The sequence below is a fragment of the Engystomops pustulosus genome, chromosome 4, assembly GCF_040894005.1.
Source record: "Engystomops pustulosus chromosome 4, aEngPut4.maternal, whole genome shotgun sequence".
Lineage (NCBI taxonomy): Eukaryota > Metazoa > Chordata > Amphibia > Anura > Leptodactylidae > Engystomops > Engystomops pustulosus.
The window spans coordinates 7,980,768-8,002,972 of record NC_092414.1 but is presented as its reverse complement, the minus strand read 5'-3'; positions in this window follow the sequence as shown (position 1 = coordinate 8,002,972).

Genomic DNA, 22,205 nt, shown 5'->3' with positions numbered 1-22,205 from the left:
TTCTAACAATAATTTAAAAAGAAAAAAATCTGCTTAATAGTGCCGCTAAGGTGAAGCTGCCAATGTGGTTGCTATGGATACACTTCCTGTTGGCTACTTCCTGATGGAGAGATGCTGAAGATGCGCTGGATTTCTGCCTTAGTAATCAGATTTTTTTTTCTTCTTCACATGATACATGTAACTAGAGATCCCCTTTAAGAATCTAGAAATCCTACATGTGAGTGGTGGAAGTTACAGGTGAGTTATATATTCAGGTTCTACTTAAAGGGATTCAACATTTCAAAAAAATCTGATTACTACAGCAGAGACAATTCTGGCCAAACTCCCAATAATCTCAGTGTAATCGGGATACGTTACCCGGATGTTGGGTAAATCCTTCTGTGATGATGTTTTTTGGGCTTTGGAAAGAAAAAAAGGGGGCGGAGCTTGTATTGTCCGCCATTGGTGACATTAGGGGTTTAGGGGAGGGGGGGAGGAGGCCAATGTTCCTCCAGCATCCAGTGAACCATCTAGTCAGAATTATGTGGAGACAATGGCTGCTCCTCTACATCAGCCGTAATATTAATCAGATTTCTATGTCAGAACAGTTTCTATTTTTCTGACCAATGAGAGAAAAGGGTGTGGCCATCATTAGCCATGTGCTGCCTCCCGCAGTATTAATCAGATGTCTTATTGTTTTGTATCACTAATTACGCTACTAATCAGATTTTTTTATAGTAGTAATCAGATTTTTATTTTTTTAATAGAAGTAATCAGATTTTTATTTTTTTAATAGAAGTAATCAGATTTTTATTTTATTTTAGTAGTAATCAGATTTTTATTTTTTTTATAGTAGTAATCAGATTTTTATTTTTTTATAGTAGTAATCAGATTTTTTTTATAGTAGTAATCAGATTTTTTTTATAGTAGTAATCAGATTTGAACAACTTTTTATTCATGACACCAGTCAAATTGTTTGCACATCTTATATCTTCCCATACAAATCCGATTTTTTTTTAGAATATTTTTTTTGCTGATCAGATGTTTAAAAAAAAAATGACAATATAAATCAGATTTTAACACTTTTTTTTTTTAATCAGATGATTGTTTTTGAATTTTTGATTCTACTACTGATCAGGTTTTCTTACTCTTTTACATTATTAATCAGATTTTTCCAATTTTTATTGGTGACACCAATCAGATTGTTCTCAAATCTATAACAGTACAAACCAAATTTTTATATGGATTTTTATTTTACTGATTACTAATCAGTCAGATTTTTTATTTGTAATACTTTTCACCAATGAGGTGGGAATATCATTAATTAGGGGCGGGACAAAATCGCCTTACAGCAGCCAATCAATGAGCTTCCCTGGAGCCCTGGTAACTATTACCCTGGTATGGATGACCAGAGCTGTCAGCCCTGTAGCAATCCCTGGTCACATGACGCTCGGAGCTATACTCCAATCACTGCCAAAGCTGCATTCACCAAACCAGTAGTCAGGAACTGTTTTTCCGCATGCTAAAGGAAGTATTTACAAGAGTGGTGACCCAGCTTTCCCCGAGTCCTGCATGGCAAATTAGTAGTAATAGTGAATCTTTACAGCAGGAATATTAGGGTGTGTGTGCTGTGCAGGGCTCCTGGAAAGCTGAGTGACCTGTGGAAGCTGTAAAGGCGGCCGGATTGGTTGTCACCCAACTTTCCCTACAGCAGAATAAGATGAATTAGGGATTTCCTATCCATATAGGATCCAGACCCCACAGCCAGCAGAGTTATTATCCAGGATTCCTCCATCCTTCATTATATAGTGTATGATTGCAGTGTGAACACGACCTGATACTGACAATACCGCGCAGTGTGCACACGACCTGATACTGACAATACCGCGCAGTGTGAACACGACCTGATACTGACAATACCGCGCAGTGTGCACACGACCTGATACTGACAATACCGCGCAGTGTGCACACGACCTGATACTGACAATACCGCGCAGTGTGCACACGACCTGATACTGACAATACCGCGCAGTGTGCACACGACCTGATACTGACAATACCGCGCAGTGTGAACACGACCTGATACTGACAATACCGCGCAGTGTGAACACGACCTGATACTGACAATACCGCACAGTGTGCACACGACCTGATACTGACAATACCGCGCAGTGTGAACACGACCTGATACTGACAATACCGCGCAGTGTGAACACGACCTGATACTGACAATACCGCGCAGTGTGAACACGACCTGATACTGACAATACCGCGCAGTGTGAACACGACCTGATACTGACAATACCGCGCAGTGTGCACACGACCCTGATACTGACAATACCGCGCAGTGTGAACACGACCTGATACTGACAATACCGCGCGGTGTGAACACGACCTGATACTGACAATACCGCGCAGTGTGCACACGACCTGATACTGACAATACCGCGCAGTGTGAACACGACCTGATACTGACAATACCGCGCGGTGTGAACACGACCTGATACTGACAATACCGCGCAGTGTGAACACGACCTGATACTGACAATACCGCGCGGTGTGAACACGACCTGATACTGACAATACCGCGCGGTGTGAACACGACCTGATACTGACAATACCGCGCAGTGTGAACACGACCTGATACTGACAATACCGCGCAGTGTGAACACGACCTGATACTGACAATACCGCGCAGTGTGAACACGACCTGATACTGACAATACCGCGCAGTGTGCACACGACCCTGATACTGACAATACCGCGCAGTGTGAACACGACCTGATACTGACAATACCGCGCGGTGTGAACACGACCTGATACTGACAATACCGCGCAGTGTGCACACGACCTGATACTGACAATACCGCGCAGTGTGAACACGACCTGATACTGACAATACCGCGCAGTGTGAACGCGACCTGATACTGACAATACCGCGCAGTGTGAACACCACCTGATACTGACAATACCGCGCAGTGTGAACACGACCTGACACTGACAATACCGCGCAGTGTGAACACGACCTGATACTGACAATACCGCGCAGTGTGAACACGACCTGACACTGACAATACCGCGCAGTGTGAACACGACCTGATACTGACAATACCGCGCGGTGTGAACACGACCTGATACTGACAATACCGCGCGGTGTGAACACCACCTGATACTGACAATACCGCGCAGTGTGAACACGACCTGACACTGACAATACCGCGCAGTGTGAACACGACCTGATACTGACAATACCGCGCAGTGTGAACACGACCTGATACTGACAATACCGCGCAGTGTGAACACGACCTGATACTGACAATACCGCGCAGTGTGAACACGACCTGATACTGACAATACCGCGCAGTGTGAACACGACCTGATACTGACAATACCGCGCAGTGTGAACACGACCTGATACTGACAATACCGCGCAGTGTGAACACGACCTGATACTGACAATACCGCGCAGTGTGAACACGACCTGATACTGACAATACCGCGCGGTGTGAACACGACCTGACACTGACAATACCGCGCAGTGTGAACACGACCTGATACTGACAATACCGCGCAGTGTGAACACGACCTGATACTGACAATACCGCGCAGTGTGAACACGACCTGATACTGACAATACCGCGCAGTGTGAACGTGACCTGATACTGACAATACCGCGCAGTGTGAACGTGACCTGATACCGACAATACCGCGCAGTGTGAACACGACCTGATACTGACAATACCGCGCAGTGTGAACACGACCTGATACTGACAATACCGCGCAGTGTGAACACGACCTGATACTGACAATACCGCGCGGTGTGAACGTGACCTGATACCGACAATACCGCGCAGTGTGAACACGACCTGATACTGACAATACCGCACAGTGTGAACACGACCTGACACTGACAATACCGCACAGTGTGAACACGACCTGATACTGACAATACCGCGCAGTGTGAACACGACCTGACACTGACAATACCGCGCAGTGTGAACACGACCTGACACTGACAATACCGCGCAGTGTGAACACGACCTGATACTGACAATACCGCGCAGTGTGAACACGACCTGATACTGACAATACCGCGCAGTGTGAACACGACCTGATACTGACAATACCGCGCGGTGTGAACACGACCTGATACTGACAATACCGCGCAGTGTGAACACGACCTGACACTGACAATACCGCGCAGTGTGAACACGACCTGATACTGACAATACCGCGCAGTGTGAACACGACCTGATACTGACAATACCGCGCAGTGTGAACACGACCTGATACTGACAATACCGCGCAGTGTGAACGCGACCTGATACTGACAATACCGCGCAGTGTGAACACGACCTGATACTGACAATACCGCGCAGTGTGAACACGACCTGATACTGACAATACCGCGCGGTGTGAACACGACCTGATACTGACAATACCGCGCAGTGTGAACACGACCTGACACTGACAATACCGCGCAGTGTGAACACGACCTGATACTGACAATACCGCGCAGTGTGAACACCACCTGATACTGACAATACCGCGCAGTGTGAACACGACCTGACACTGACAATACCGCGCAGTGTGAACACGACCTGATACTGACAATACCGCGCAGTGTGAACACCACCTGATACTGACAATACCGCGCAGTGTGAACACCACCTGATACTGACAATACCGCGCAGTGTGAACACCACCTGATACTGACAATACCGCGCAGTGTGCACACGACCTGATACTGACAATACCGCGCAGTGTGCACACGACCTGATACTGACAATACCGCGCAGTGTGAACACGACCTGATACTGACAATACCGCGCAGTGTGAACACGACCTGACACTGACAATACCGCGCGGTGTGAACACGACCTGACACTGACAATACCGCGCAGTGTGAACGCGACCTGATACTGACAATACCGCGCAGTGTGAACGCGACCTGATACTGACAATACCGCGCAGTGTGCACACGACCTGATACTGACAATACCGCGCAGTGTGAACACGACCTGATACTGACAATACCGCGCAGTGTGAACACGACCTGATACTGACAATACCGCGCAGTGTGAACACGACCTGATACTGACAATACCGCGCAGTGTGAACACGACCTGATACTGACAATACCGCGCAGTGTGAACACGACCTGATACTGACAATACCGCGCGGTGTGAACACGACCTGATACTGACAATACCGCGCAGTGTGAACACGACCTGACACTGACAATACCGCGCAGTGTGAACACGACCTGATACTGACAATACCGCGCAGTGTGAACACGACCTGATACTGACAATACCGCGCAGTGTGAACACGACCTGATACTGACAATACCGCGCAGTGTGAACACGACCTGATACTGACAATACCGCGCAGTGTGAACACGACCTGATACTGACAATACCGCGCGGTGTGAACACGACCTGACACTGACAATACCGCGCGGTGTGAACACGACCTGATACTGACAATACCGCGCGGTGTGAACACGACCTGATACTGACAATACCGCGCAGTGTGAACACGACCTGATACTGACAATACCGCGCAGTGTGAACACGTCCTGATACTGACAATACCGCGCAGTGTGAACACGACCTGATACTGACAATACCGCGCAGTGTGAACGCGACCTGATACTGACAATACCGCGCAGTGTGAACACGACCTGATACTGACAATACCGCGCGGTGTGAACACGACCTGATACTGACAATACCGCGCAGTGTGAACACGACCTGATACTGACAATACCGCGCAGTGTGAACACGACCTGATACTGACAATACCGCGCAGTGTGAACACGACCTGATACTGACAATACCGCGCGGTGTGAACACGACCTGATACTGACAATACCGCGCAGTGTGAACACGACCTGATACTGACAATACCGCGCGGTGTGAACACGACCTGATACTGACAATACCGCGCAGTGTGAACACGACCTGATACTGACAATACCGCGCAGTGTGAACACGACCTGACGCGGCAAAGTGTTCTGGGATCTTCCGAAAGAAACTTGTTTTACTCCATGTTCCTGTTGTTTTTCTCTCTATTTTTTTTCTTCTTTTCAATCATGGCGGATTGACAGGAGCACAAACCAATCAGGTTACAGGAGAGGGGAGTGGCCCAAAGTTGTATGTGAAACAGAGAGGAGGCGGGGCTAATGCTTAAGGTGGAACGAAGGAATTATACAATGTATCAACAGTATAGCCGAATGCACAGTACAACTTCCCCTATATATATACAGTGCACAGTACTACTTCTCCTGTATATATATACAGTGCACAGTACTACTTCTCCTGTATATATATACAGTGCACAGTACTACTTCTCCTGTATATATATACAGTGCACACTACTACTTCTCCTGTATATATACAGTGCACAGTACTACTTCTCCTGTATATATATACAGTGCACAGTACTACTTCTCCTGTATATATACAGTGCACAGTACTACTTCTCCTGTATATATACAGTGCACAGTACTACTTCTCCTGTATATATATATATATATATATAGTGCACAGTACTACTTCTCCTGTATATATACAGTGCACAGTACTACTTCTCCTGTATATATACAGTGCACAGTACTACTTCTCCTGTATATATACAGTGCACAGTACTACTTCTCCTGTATATATACAGTGCACAGTACTACTTCCCCTGTATATATGGGCAGTGCACAGTACTACTTCTCCTGTGTATATATATACAGTGCACAGTACTACTTCTCCTGTATATATATACAGTGCACAGTACTACTTCTCCTGTATATATATACAGTGCACAGTACTACTTCTCCTGTATATATACAGTGCACAGTACTACTTCTCCTGTATATATGGGCAGTGCACAGTACTACTTCTCCTGTGTATATATATACAGTGCACAGTACTACTTCTCCTGTATATATATACAGTGCACAGTACTACTTCTCCTGTATATATACAGTGCACAGTACTACTTCTCCTGTATATATATACAGTGCACAGTACTACTTCTCCTGTATATATGGGCAGTGCACAGTACTACTTCTCCTGTATATATACAGTGCACAATACTACTTCTCCTGTATATATATACAGTGCACAGTACTACTTCTCCTGTATATATACAGTGCACAGTACTACTTCTCCTGTATATATATACAGTGCACAGTACTACTTCTCCTGTATATATGGGCAGTGCACAGTACTACTTCTCCTGTATATATACAGTGCACAGTACTACTTCTCCTGTATATATACAGTGCACAGTACTACTTCTCCTGTATATATACAGTGCACAGTACTACTTCTCCTGTATATATACAGTGCACAGTACTACTTCTCCTGTATATATACAGTGCACAGTGCTACTTCTCCTGTATATATACAGTGCACAGTGCTACTTCTCCTGTATATATACAGTGCACAGTACTACTTCTCCTGTATATATATACAGTGCACAGTACTACTTCTCCTGTATATATATACAGTGCACAGTACTACTTCTCCTGTATATATACAGTGCACAGTACTACTTCTCCTGTATATATATATACAGTGCACAGTACTACTTCTCCTGTATATATACAGTGCATAGTACTACTTCTCCTGTATATATATACAGTGCACAGTACTACTTCTCCTGTATATATATACAGTGCACAGTACTACTTCTCCTGTATATATACAGTGCACAGTACTACTTCTCCTGTATATATATACAGTGCACAGTACTACTTCTCCTGTATATATATACAGTGCACAGTACTACTTCTCCTGTATATATATACAGTGCACAGTACTACTTCTCCTGTATATATACAGTGCACAGTACTACTTCTCCTGTATATATACAGTGCACAGTACTACTTCTCCTGTATATATACAGTGCACAGTACTACTTCTCCTGTATATATATACAGTGCACAGTACAACTTCTCCTGTATATATATATACAGTGCACAGTACTACTTCTCCTGTATATATATATACAGTGCACAGTACTACTTCTCCTGTATATATACAGTGCACAGTACTACTTCTCCTGTATATATATATACAGTGCACAGTACTACTTCTCCTGTATATATATATACAGTGCACAGTACTACTTCTCCTGTGTGTATATATATACAGTGCACAGTACTACTTCTCCTGTATATATACAGTGCACAGTACTACTTCTCCTGTATATATACAGTGCACAGTACTACTTCTCCTGTATATATACAGTGCACAGTACTACTTCTCCTGTATATATATATACAGTGCACAGTACTACTTCTCCTGTATATATACAGTGCACAGTACTACTTCTCCTGTATATATATATACAGTGCACAGTACTACTTCTCCTGTGTATATATACAGTGCACAGTACTACTTCTCCTGTATATATACAGTGCACAGTACTACTTCTCCTGTATATATACAGTGCACAGTACTACTTCTCCTGTATATATACAGTGCACAGTACTACTTCTCCTGTATATATACAGTGCACAGTACTACTTCTCCTGTATATATACAGTGCACAGTACTACTTCTCCTGTATATATGGGCAGTGCACAGTACTACTTCTCCTGTATATATATACAGTGCACAGTACTACTTCTCCTGTATATATACAGTGCACAGTACTACTTCTCCTGTATATATACAGTGCACAGTACTACTTCTCCTGTATATATATACAGTGCACAGTACTACTTCTCCTGTATATATATACAGTGCACAGTACTACTTCTCCTGTATATATACAGTGCATAGTACTACTTCTCCTGTATATATATACAGTGCACAGTACTACTTCTCCTGTATATATATACAGTGCACAGTACTACTTCTCCTGTATATATATACAGTGCACAGTACTACTTCTCCTGTATATATACAGTGCATAGTACTACTTCTCCTGTATATATACAGTGCACAGTACTACTTCTCCTGTATATATACAGTGCACAGTACTACTTCTCCTGTATATATATATAGTGCACAGTACTACTTCTCCTGTATATATATATACAGTGCACAGTACTACTTCTCCTGTATATATATATACAGTGCACAGTACTACTTCTCCTGTATATATATACAGTGCACAGTACTACTTCTCCTGTATATATACAGTGCACAGTACTACTTCTCCTGTATATATACAGTGCACAGTACTACTTCTCCTGTATATATATATACAGTGCACAGTACTACTTCTCCTGTATATATACAGTGCACAGTACTACTTCTCCTGTATATATATACAGTGCACAGTACTACTTCTCCTGTATATATACAGTGCACAGTACTACTTCTCCTGTATATATACAGTGCACAGTACTACTTCTCCTGTATATATACAGTGCATAGTACTACTTCTCCTGTATATATACAGTGCACAGTACTACTTCTCCTGTATATATACAGTGCACAGTACTACTTCTCCTGTATATATACAGTGCATAGTACTACTTCTCCTGTATATATACAGTGCACAGTACTACTTCTCCTGTATATATACAGTGCACAGTACTACTTCTCCTGTATATATACAGTGCATAGTACTACTTCTCCTGTATATATACAGTGCACAGTACTACTTCTCCTGTATATATACAGTGCACAGTACTACTTCTCCTGTATATATACAGTGCACAGTACTACTTCTCCTGTATATATACAGTGCACAGTACTACTTCTCCTGTATATATGGGCAGTGCACAGTACTACTTCTCCTGTATATATATACAGTGCACAGTACTACTTCTCCTGTATATATACAGTGCACAGTACTACTTCTCCTGTATATATACAGTGCACAGTACTACTTCTCCTGTATATATATACAGTGCACAGTACTACTTCTCCTGTATATATATACAGTGCACAGTACTACTTCTCCTGTATATATACAGTGCATAGTACTACTTCTCCTGTATATATACAGTGCACAGTACTACTTCTCCTGTATATATACAGTGCACAGTACTACTTCTCCTGTATATATATATAGTGCACAGTACTACTTCTCCTGTATATATATATACAGTGCACAGTACTACTTCTCCTGTATATATATATACAGTGCACAGTACTACTTCTCCTGTATATATATACAGTGCACAGTACTACTTCTCCTGTATATATATACAGTGCACAGTACTACTTCTCCTGTATATATATACAGTGCACAGTACTACTTCTCCTGTATATATACAGTGCACAGTACTACTTCTCCTGTATATATACAGTGCACAGTACTACTTCTCCTGTATATATATATACAGTGCACAGTACTACTTCTCCTGTATATATACAGTGCACAGTACTACTTCTCCTGTATATATATACAGTGCACAGTACTACTTCTCCTGTATATATATACAGTGCACAGTACTACTTCTCCTGTATATATATACAGTGCACAGTACTACTTCTCCTGTATATATATACAGTGCACAGTACTACTTCTCCTGTATATATACAGTGCACAGTACTACTTCTCCTGTATATATACAGTGCACAGTACTACTTCTCCTGTGTGTATATATATACAGTGCACAGTACTACTTCTCCTGTATATATACAGTGCACAGTACTACTTCTCCTGTATATATACAGTGCACAGTACTACTTCTCCTGTATATATATACAGTGCATAGTACTACTTCTCCTGTATATATATATATATATACAGTGCACAGTACTACTTCTCCTGTATATATACAGTGCACAGTACTACTTCTCCTGTATATATATACAGTGCACAGTACTACTTCTCCTGTATATATACAGTGCACAGTACTACTTCTCCTGTATATATATACAGTGCACAGTACTACTTCTCCTGTATATATATACAGTGCACAGTACTACTTCTCCTGTATATATATATACAGTGCACAGTACTACTTCTCCTGTATATATATACAGTGCACAGTACTACTTCTCCTGTATATATACAGTGCACAGTACTACTTCTCCTGTATATATACAGTGCACAGTACTACTTCTCCTGTATATATATACAGTGCCCAGTACTACTTCTCCTGTATATATACAGTGCACAGTACTACTTCTCCTGTATATATACAGTGCACAGTACTACTTCTCCTGTATATATGGGCAGTGCACAGTACTACTTCTCCTGTATATATACAGTGCACAGTACTACTTCTCCTGTATATATATACAGTGCACAGTACTACTTCTCCTGTATATATACAGTGCACAGTATTACTTCTCCTGTATATATACAGTGCATAGTACTACTTCTCCTGTATATATACAGTGCACAGTACTACTTCTCCTGTATATATACAGTGCATAGTACTACTTCTCCTGTATATATACAGTGCACAATACTACTTCTCCTGTATATATATACAGTGCACAGTACTACTTCTCCTGTATATATATACAGTGCACAGTACTACTTCTCCTGTATATATACAGTGCACAGTATTACTTCTCCTGTATATATACAGTGCACAGTACTACTTCTCCTGTATATATACAGTGCACAGTACTACTTCTCCTGTATATATACAGTGCACAGTACTACTTCTCCTGTATATATACAGTGCACAGTACTACTTCTCCTGTATATATACAGTGCACAGTACTACTTCTCCTGTATATATACAGTGCACAGTACTACTTCTCCTGTATATATGGGCAGTGCACAGTACTACTTCTCCTGTATATATATACAGTGCACAGTACTACTTCTCCTGTATATATATAAAGTGCACAGTACTACTTCTCCTGTATATATACAGTGCACAGTACTACTTCTCCTGTATATATACAGTGCACAGTACTACTTCTCCTGTATATATACAGTGCACAGTACTACTTTTCCTGTATATATACAGTGCACAGTACTACTTCTCCTGTATATATATAAAGTGCACAGTACTACTTCTCCTGTATATATACAGTGCACAGTACTACTTCTCCTGTATATATACAGTGCACAGTACTACTTCTCCTGTATATATATATACAGTGCACAGTACTACTTCTCCTGTATATATATAAAGTGCACAGTACTACTTCTCCTGTATATATACAGTGCACAGTACTACTTCTCCTGTATATATACAGTGCACAGTACTACTTCTCCTGTATATATACAGTGCACAGTACTACTTTTCCTGTATATATACAGTGCACAGTACTACTTCTCCTGTATATATATATATATATATATATATACAGTGCACAGTACTACTTCTCCATTATATATACAGTGCACAGTACTACTTCTCCATTATATATACAGTGCACAGTACTACTTCTCCTGTATATATATACAGTGCACAGTACTACTTCTCCTGTATATATACAGTGCACAGTATTACTTCTCCTGTATATATACAGTGCACAGTACTACTTCTCCTGTATATATACAGTGCACAGTACTACTTCTCCTGTATATATACAGTGCACAGTACTACTTCTCCTGTATATATACAGTGCACAGTACTACTTCTCCTGTATATATACAGTGCACAGTACTACTTCTCCTGTATATATGGGCAGTGCACAGTACTACTTCTCCTGTATATATATATACAGTGCACAGTACTACTTCTCCTGTATATATATAAAGTGCACAGTACTACTTCTCCTGTATATATATACAGTGCACAGTACTACTTTTCCTGTATATATACAGTGCACAGTACTACTTCTCCTGTATATATACAGTGCACAGTACTACTTCTCCTGTATATATATATATATATATATATATATATATATATACAGTGCACAGTACTACTTCTCCTGTATATATACAGTGCACAGTACTACTTCTCCTGTATATATATATACAGTGCACAGTACTACTTCTCCTGTATATATACAGTGCACAGTACTACTTCTCCTGTATATATACAGTGCACAGTACTACTTCTCCTGTATATATACAGTGCACAGTACTACTTCTCCTGTATATATATACAGTGCACAGTACTACTTCTCCTGTATATATATACAGTGCACAGTACTACTTCTCCTGTATATATATACAGTGCACAGTACTACTTCTCCTGTATATATATACAGTGCACAGTACTACTTCTCCTGTATATATATACAGTGCACAGTACTACTTCTCCTGTATATATATACAGTGCACAGTACTACTTCTCCTGTATATATATACAGTGCACAGTACTACTTCTCCTGTATATATATACAGTGCACAGTACTACTTCTCCTGTATATATACAGTGCACAGTACTACTTCTCCTGTATATATATACAGTGCACAGTACTACTTCTCCTGTATATATATACAGTGCACAGTACTACTTCTCCTGTATATATATACAGTGCACAGTACTACTTCTCCTGTATATATATACAGTGCACAGTACTACTTCTCCTGTATATATACAGTGCACAGTACTACTTCTCCTGTATATATATACAGTGCACAGTGCTACTTCTCCTGTATATATATAGTGCACAGTACTACTTCTCCTGTATATATACAGTGCACAGTACTACTTCTCCTGTATATATATACAGTGCACAGTACTACTTCTCCTGTATATATATACAGTGCACAGTACTACTTCTCCTGTATATATACAGTGCACAGTACTACTTCTCTGGTATATATATATACAGTGCACAGTACTACTTCTCCTGTATATATGGGCAGTGCACAGTACTACTTCTCCTGTATATATACAGTGCACAGTACTACTTCTCCTGTATATATATACAGTGCACAGTACTACTTCTCCTGTATATATACAGTGCACAGTACTACTTCTCCTGTATATATACAGTGCACAGTACTACTTCTCCTGTATATATATACAGTGCACAGTACTACTTCTCCTGTATATATACAGTGCACAGTACTACTTCTCCTGTATATATATACAGTGCACAGTACTACTTCTCCTGTGTATATATACAGTGCACAGTACTACTTCTCCTGTATATATACAGTGCACAGTACTACTTCTCTGGTATATATATATACAGTGCACAGTACTACTTCTCCTGTATATATGGGCAGTGCACAGTACTACTTCTCCTGTATATATACAGTGCACAGTACTACTTTTCCTGTATATATACATGTGCACAGTACTACTTCTCCTGTATATATATACAGTGCACAGTACTACTTCTCCTGTATATATGGGCAGTGCACAGTACTACTTCTCCTGTATATATATACAGTGCACAGTACTACTTCTCCTGTATATATATACAGTGCACAGTACTACTTCTCCTGTATATATATACAGTGCACAGTACTACTTCTCCAGTATATATACAGTGCACAGTGCTACTTCTCCTGTATATATGGACAGGGCACAGTACTACTTCTCCTGTTTATATGGGCAGTGCACAGTACTACTTCTCCTGTATATATATACAGTGCACAGTACTACTTCTGTATATATACAGTGCACAGTACTACTTCTCCTGTATATATGGGCAGTGCACAGTACTACTTCTCCTGTATATATATATACAGTGCACAGTACCACTTCTCCTGTATATATACAGTGCACAGTACTACTTCTCCTGTATATATGGGCAGTGCACAGTACTACTTCTCCTGTATATATGGGCAGTGCACAGTACTACTTCTCCTGTATATTTGGGCAGTGCACAGTACTACTTCTCCTGTATATATGGACAGTGCACAGTACTACTTCTCCTGTATATATACAGTGCACAGTACTACTTCTCCTGTATATATATACAGTGCACAGTACTACTTCTCCTGTATATATATACAGTGCACAGTACTACTTCTCCTGTATATATATATATATACAGTGCACAGTACTACTTCTCCTGTGTATATATACAGTGCACAGTACTACTTCTCCTGTATATATATACAGTGCACAGTACTACTTCTCCTGTATATATACAGTGCACAGTACTACTTCTCCTGTATATATATACAGTGCACAGTACTACTTCTCCTGTGTATATATACAGTGCACAGTACTACTTCTCCTGTATATATATACAGTGCACAGTACTACTTCTCCTGTATATATACAGTGCACAGTACTACTTCTCCTGTATATATACACAGTGCACAGTACTACTTCTCCTGTATATATACAGTGCACAGTAATACTTCTCCTGTATATATATACAGTGCACAGTACTACTTCTCCTGTATATATACAGTGCACAGTACTACTTCTGTATATATATACAGTGCACAGTACTACTTCTCCTGTGTATATATACAGTGCACAGTACTACTTCTCCTGTATATATATACAGTGCCCGGTACTACTTCTCCTGTATATATACAGTGCACAGTACTACTTCTCCTGTATATATATACAGTGCACAGTACTACTTCTCCTGTATATATATACAGTGCACAGTACTACTTCTCCTGTATATATATATACAGTGCACAGTACTACTTCTCCTGTATATATGGGCAGTGCACAGTACTACTTCTCCTGTATATATATATACAGTGCACAGTACCACTTCTCCTGTATATATACAGTGCACAGTACTACTTCTCCTGTATATATGGGCAGTGCACAGTACTACTTCTCCTGTATATATGGGCAGTGCACAGTACTACTTCTCCTGTATATTTGGGCAGTGCACAGTACTACTTCTCCTGTATATATGGACAGTGCACAGTACTACTTCTCCTGTATATATACAGTGCACAGTACTACTTCTCCTGTATATATATACAGTGCACAGTACTACTTCTCCTGTATATATATACAGTGCACAGTACTACTTCTCCTGTATATATATATATATATACAGTGCACAGTACTACTTCTCCTGTGTATATATACAGTGCACAGTACTACTTCTCCTGTATATATATACAGTGCACAGTACTACTTCTCCTGTATATATACAGTGCACAGTACTACTTCTCCTGTATATATATACAGTGCACAGTACTACTTCTCCTGTGTATATATACAGTGCACAGTACTACTTCTCCTGTATATATATACAGTGCACAGTACTACTTCTCCTGTATATATACAGTGCACAGTACTACTTCTCCTGTATATATACACAGTGCACAGTACTACTTCTCCTGTATATATACAGTGCACAGTAATACTTCTCCTGTATATATATACAGTGCACAGTACTACTTCTCCTGTATATATACAGTGCACAGTACTACTTCTGTATATATATACAGTGCACAGTACTACTTCTCCTGTGTATATATACAGTGCACAGTACTACTTCTCCTGTATATATATACAGTGCCCGGTACTACTTCTCCTGTATATATACAGTGCACTGTACTACTTCTCCTGTATATATACATGGCTGTACAATGTATGCATTTTATAACACATTGTGGCATACCATATTCATTTTATACTACATGGTGGCCCGCTGTATGTACTTTATACTACTTGGCGCCCCGCTGTATGTACTTTATACTACTTGGCGCCCCGCTGTATGTACTTTATACTACTTGGTGCCCCGCTGTATGTACTTTATACTACTTGGCGGCCCGCTGTATGCACTTTATAGTACTTGGCAGCATGCTGTATGTATTTTATACTACATGGCTGTACGCTGTATGCATTTTATACTACATTGTGGTACCCTGTATGCATTTTATACTACATGGTGGCACACTGTATGCATTTTATACTACATGGCATTACGCTGTATGCATTCATACTACATTTTGTAACGCTGTATGCATTCATACTACATGGTGTAACGCTGTATGCATTTTATACTACATGGCGGCATTCTGTACGCATTTTATACTACATGGCGGCATGCTGTATGCATTTTATACTACATGGCGTAACGCTGTATGCATTGTATACTACATGGCGGCCCGCTGTATGTACTTTATACTACTTGGAGGCACGCTGTATGTATTTTATACTACATGGCTGTACGCTGTATGCATTTTATACTACATGGCGGCCCGCTGTATGTACTTTATACTACTTGGAGGCACGCTTTATGTATTTTATACTACATGGCTGTACGCTGTATGCATTGTATACTACATTGCGGTACCCTGTATGCATTTTTTTCTACATGGTGGCACACTGTATGCATTTTATACTACATGGCTGTACGCTGTATGTACTTTATACTACATGGCGGTACACTGTATGCATTTTATACTACATGGCGGTACACTGTATGCATTTTATACTACATGGCGGTACACTGTATGCATTTTATACTACATGGCGGTACTCTGTATGCATTTTATACTACATGGCATCATGCTGTATGCATCTTATACTACATGACGCCACACTGTATGTATTTGATACTACATGGCGGTACTCTGTATGCATTTTATACTACATGGCTGAATGATGTATGCATTTTATACTACATGGCTGAATGATGTATTCATTTTATACTATATGACGGCACGCTGTATGCATTTTATACTACATGGCGGAATGCTGTATGCATTTTATACTACATGGCGGTACTCTTTATGTATTTTATACTACATGGCGGTACTCTGTATGTATTTTATACTACATGGCGGTACGCTGTATGTATTTTATACTACATGGCGGTACGCTGTATGCATTTTACACTTCATGCATTTTATATGACATGGCAGAAAGATGTATGCATTTTATACTACATGGTGGCACACTGTATGCTTTTTATCCTACATGGCGGCACACTGTATTCATTTTATACTACATGGCGGTACACTATGCATTTTATACTACATGGCGGTAGGCTGTATGCATTTTATACTACATGGCGGTACGCTGTATGCATTTTATACTACATGGCGGTACTCTGTATGCATTTTATACTACATGGCGGTACTCTGTATGCATTTTATACTACATGGCATCATGCTGTATGCATCTTATACTACATGGCGCCACACTGTATGTATTTGATACTACATGGCGGTACTCTGTATGCATTTTACACTACATGGCTGAATGATGTATGCATTTTATACTACATGGCTGAATGATGTATGCATTTTATACTATATGACGGCACGCTGTATGCATTTTATACTACATGGCGGAATGCTGTATGCACTTTATACTACATGGCGGTACTCTGTATACATTTTATACTACATGGTGGAATGCTGTATGTATTTTATACTACATGGTGGCACGCTATATCTATTTTATACTACATGGCTGTACGCTGTATGTATTTTATACTACATGGCGGTACGCTGTATGTATTTTATACTACATGGCGGTATGCTGTATGCATTTTACACTTCATGCATTTTATATGACATGGCAGAAAGATGTATGCATTTTATACTACATGGTGGCACGCTGTATGCTTTTTATCCTACATGGCGGCACACTGTATTCATTTTATACTACATGGCGGTACACTATGCATTTTATACTACATGGCGGTAGGCTGTATGCATTTTATACTACATGGCGGCACGCTGTATGCATTTTATGCTTCATGGCGGCACGCTGTATGTATTTTATACTTCATGGAATCATGCTGTATGCATTTTATACTACATGGAATTCTGCTGTATGCATTTTATACAACATGGCTGAAAGATGTATGCATTTTATACTACATGGCGGCATGCTGTATGAATTTTATACTACATGGCAGTAGGCTGTATGCATTTTATACTACATGGTGGTACGCTGTATGCATTTTATCCTACATGGGGGCACCCTGTATGCATTTTATACTACATGGCAGTAGACTGTATGCAATTTATACTACATGTTGGTACGCTGTATGCATTTTATACTACATTGCGGCACGCTGTATGTACTTTATACTACATGGTGGCACGCTGTATGCATTTTATCCTACATGGCGGCACACGGTATGCATTTTATACTACATGGCGGTACACTATGTATTTTATACTACATGGCGGCACGTTGTATGTATTTTATACTACATGGTGGCCTGCTGTATCTATTTTATACTACATGGCAGTATGCTATATGCATTTTATATTACATGACGGTACCCTGTATCCATTTTATACTACATGGCGGTACGCTGTATGCATTTCATACTACATGGCGATATGCTGTTTATACTACATGGCGGCACGCTGTATGCATTTTATACTACATGGCAGTAGGCTATATGCATTTTATACTACATGGTGGCACGCTGTATGCATTTTATCCTACATGGCGGTACGCTGTATGCATTTTATACTACATGGCGGCACGCTGTATGGATTTTATACTACATGGCGGTACCCTGTATCCATTTTATACTACATGGCGGCACGCTGTATCTATTTTATACTACATGGCAATATGCTATATGCATTTTATACTACATGGCGGTATGCTGTATCCATTTTATACTACATGGCGACACGTTGTATGTATTTTACACTACATGGTGGGACGCTGTATCTATTTTATACTACATGGTGGTACGCTGTATCCATTTTATACTACACGGCGGCCTGTTGTATGTATTTTATACTACATGGCGGTACGCTGTATGCAATTTACACTACATGGTGGTATGCTGTATGTATTTTATACTATATGGCGGCACGCTGTATGCATTTAATAGTACATGGCAGCACACTGTATGCATTTTATACTACATGGCGGTACGCTGTATCCATTTTATACTACATGGCGGTACGCTGTATGCATTTCATACTACATGGCGGTATGCTGTTTATACTACATGGCGGCACGCTGTATGCATTTTATACTACATGGCAGTAGGCTATATGCATTTTATACTACATGGTGGCACGCTGTATGCATTTTATCCTACAAGGCGGCACGCTGTATGTATTCTATACTACATGGCGGCACGCTGTATGGATTTTATACTATGTGGCGGTACCCTGCATCCATTTTATACTACATGGCGGCACACTGTATCTATTTTATACCACATGGCAATATGCTATATGCATTTTATACTACATGGCGGTATGCTGTATCCATTTTATACTACATGGCGACACGTTGTATGTATTTTATACTACATGGTGGGACGCTGTATCTATTTTATACTACATGGTGGTACGCTGTATCCATTCTATACTACATGGCGGCACGCTGTATGCATTTTATACTACATGGCGGCACGCTGTATGCATTTTATACTACATGGTGGTATGCTGTATGCATTTAATACTACATGATGGCACACTGTATGCATTTTATACTATATGGTGGCACGCTGTATGCATTTAACAGTACATGGCAGCACACTGTATGCATTTAATACTACATGATGGCACACTGTATGTATTTTATACTATATGGTGGCACGCTGTATGCATTTAACAGTACATGGCAGCACACTGTATGCATTTTATACTACATGGCGGTATGCTGTATCCATTTTATACTACACGGTGGCATGTTGTATGTATTTTATACTACATGGTGGCACGCTATATCTATTTTATACTACATGGCAATATACTATATGCAATTTATACTACATGGCGGTATGCTGTATCCATTTTATACTACATGCCTGCATGTTGAATGTATTTTATACTACATGGCGGCACATTGAATGTATTTTATACTACATGGCGGTACGCTGTATCCATTTTATACTACATGGCGGTACGCTGTATGCATTTCATACTACATGGCGGTATGCTGTTTATACTACATGGCGGCACGCTGTATGCATTTTATACTACATGGCAGTAGGCTATATGCATTTTATACTACATGGTGGCACGCTGTATGCATTTTATCCTACAAGGCGGCACGCTGTATGTATTCTAAACTACATGGCGGCACGCTGTATGGATTTTATACTATGTGGCGGTACTCTGCATCCATTTTATACTACATGGCGGCACGCTGTATCTATTTTATACTACATGGCAATATGCTATATGCATTTTATACTACATGGCGGTATGCTGTATCCATTTTATACTACATGGCGACACGTTGTATGTATTTTATACTACATGGTGGGACGCTGTATCTATTTTATACTACATGGTGGTACGCTGTATCCATTTTATACTACATGGCGGCACGCTGTATGCATTTTATACTACATGGCGGCCCGCTGTATGCAATTTACACTACATGGTGGTATGCTGTATGCATTTAATACTACATGATGGCACACTGTATGCATTTTATACTATATGGTGGCACGCTGTATGCATTTAACAGTACATGGCAGCACACTGTATGCATTTAATACTACATGATGGCACACTGTATGTATTTTATACTATATGGTGGCACGCTGTATGCATTTAACAGTACATGGCAGCACACTGTATGCATTTTATACTACATGGCGGTATGCTGTATCCATTTTATACTACACGGTGGCATGTTATATGTATTTTATACTACATGGTGGCACGCTATATCTATTTTATACTACATGGCAATATGCTATATGCAATTTATACTACATGGCGGTATGCTGTATCCATTTTATACTACATGCCTGCATGTTGAATGTATTTTATACTACATGGCGGCACATTGAATGTATTTTATACTACATGGCGGTACGCTGTATGCATTTTACACTACATTGCGGTACACTGTATTCATTTCATACTACATGGCGGTACGCTGTATGCATTTAATACTACATGGCGGCACACTGTATGTATTTAATACTACATGGCAGCACACTGTATGCATTGTATACTACATGGCAGTATGCTGTATCCATTTTATACTACATGGCGACACGTTGTATGTATTTTATACTACATGGTGGGACGCTGTATCTATTTTATACTACATGGTGGTACGCTATATCCATTTTATACTACATGGCGGCACGCTGTATGCATTTTATACTACATGGCGGCCCGCTGTATGCAATTTACACTACATGGTGGTATGCTGTATGCATTTAATACTACATGATGGCACACTGTATGTATTTTATACTATATGGCGGCACGCTGTATGCATTTAACAGTACATGGCAGCACACTGTATGCATTTTATACTACATGGCAGTATGCTGTATCCATTTTATACTACATGGTGGCACGTTGTATGTATTTTATACTACATGGCGGCACGCTGTATCTATTTTCTATGATGTATCTGATATATTACATATATAGGGGGGGGGGCATCTTTTTATGGCTCGCTTCAGGCAGCAAAAAGGATTAGTTCACCCCTGCTTACATGGGACTTCAGACCGTTCCTCTTATAGATATTTATCAGTCATAGAATTGTCCTC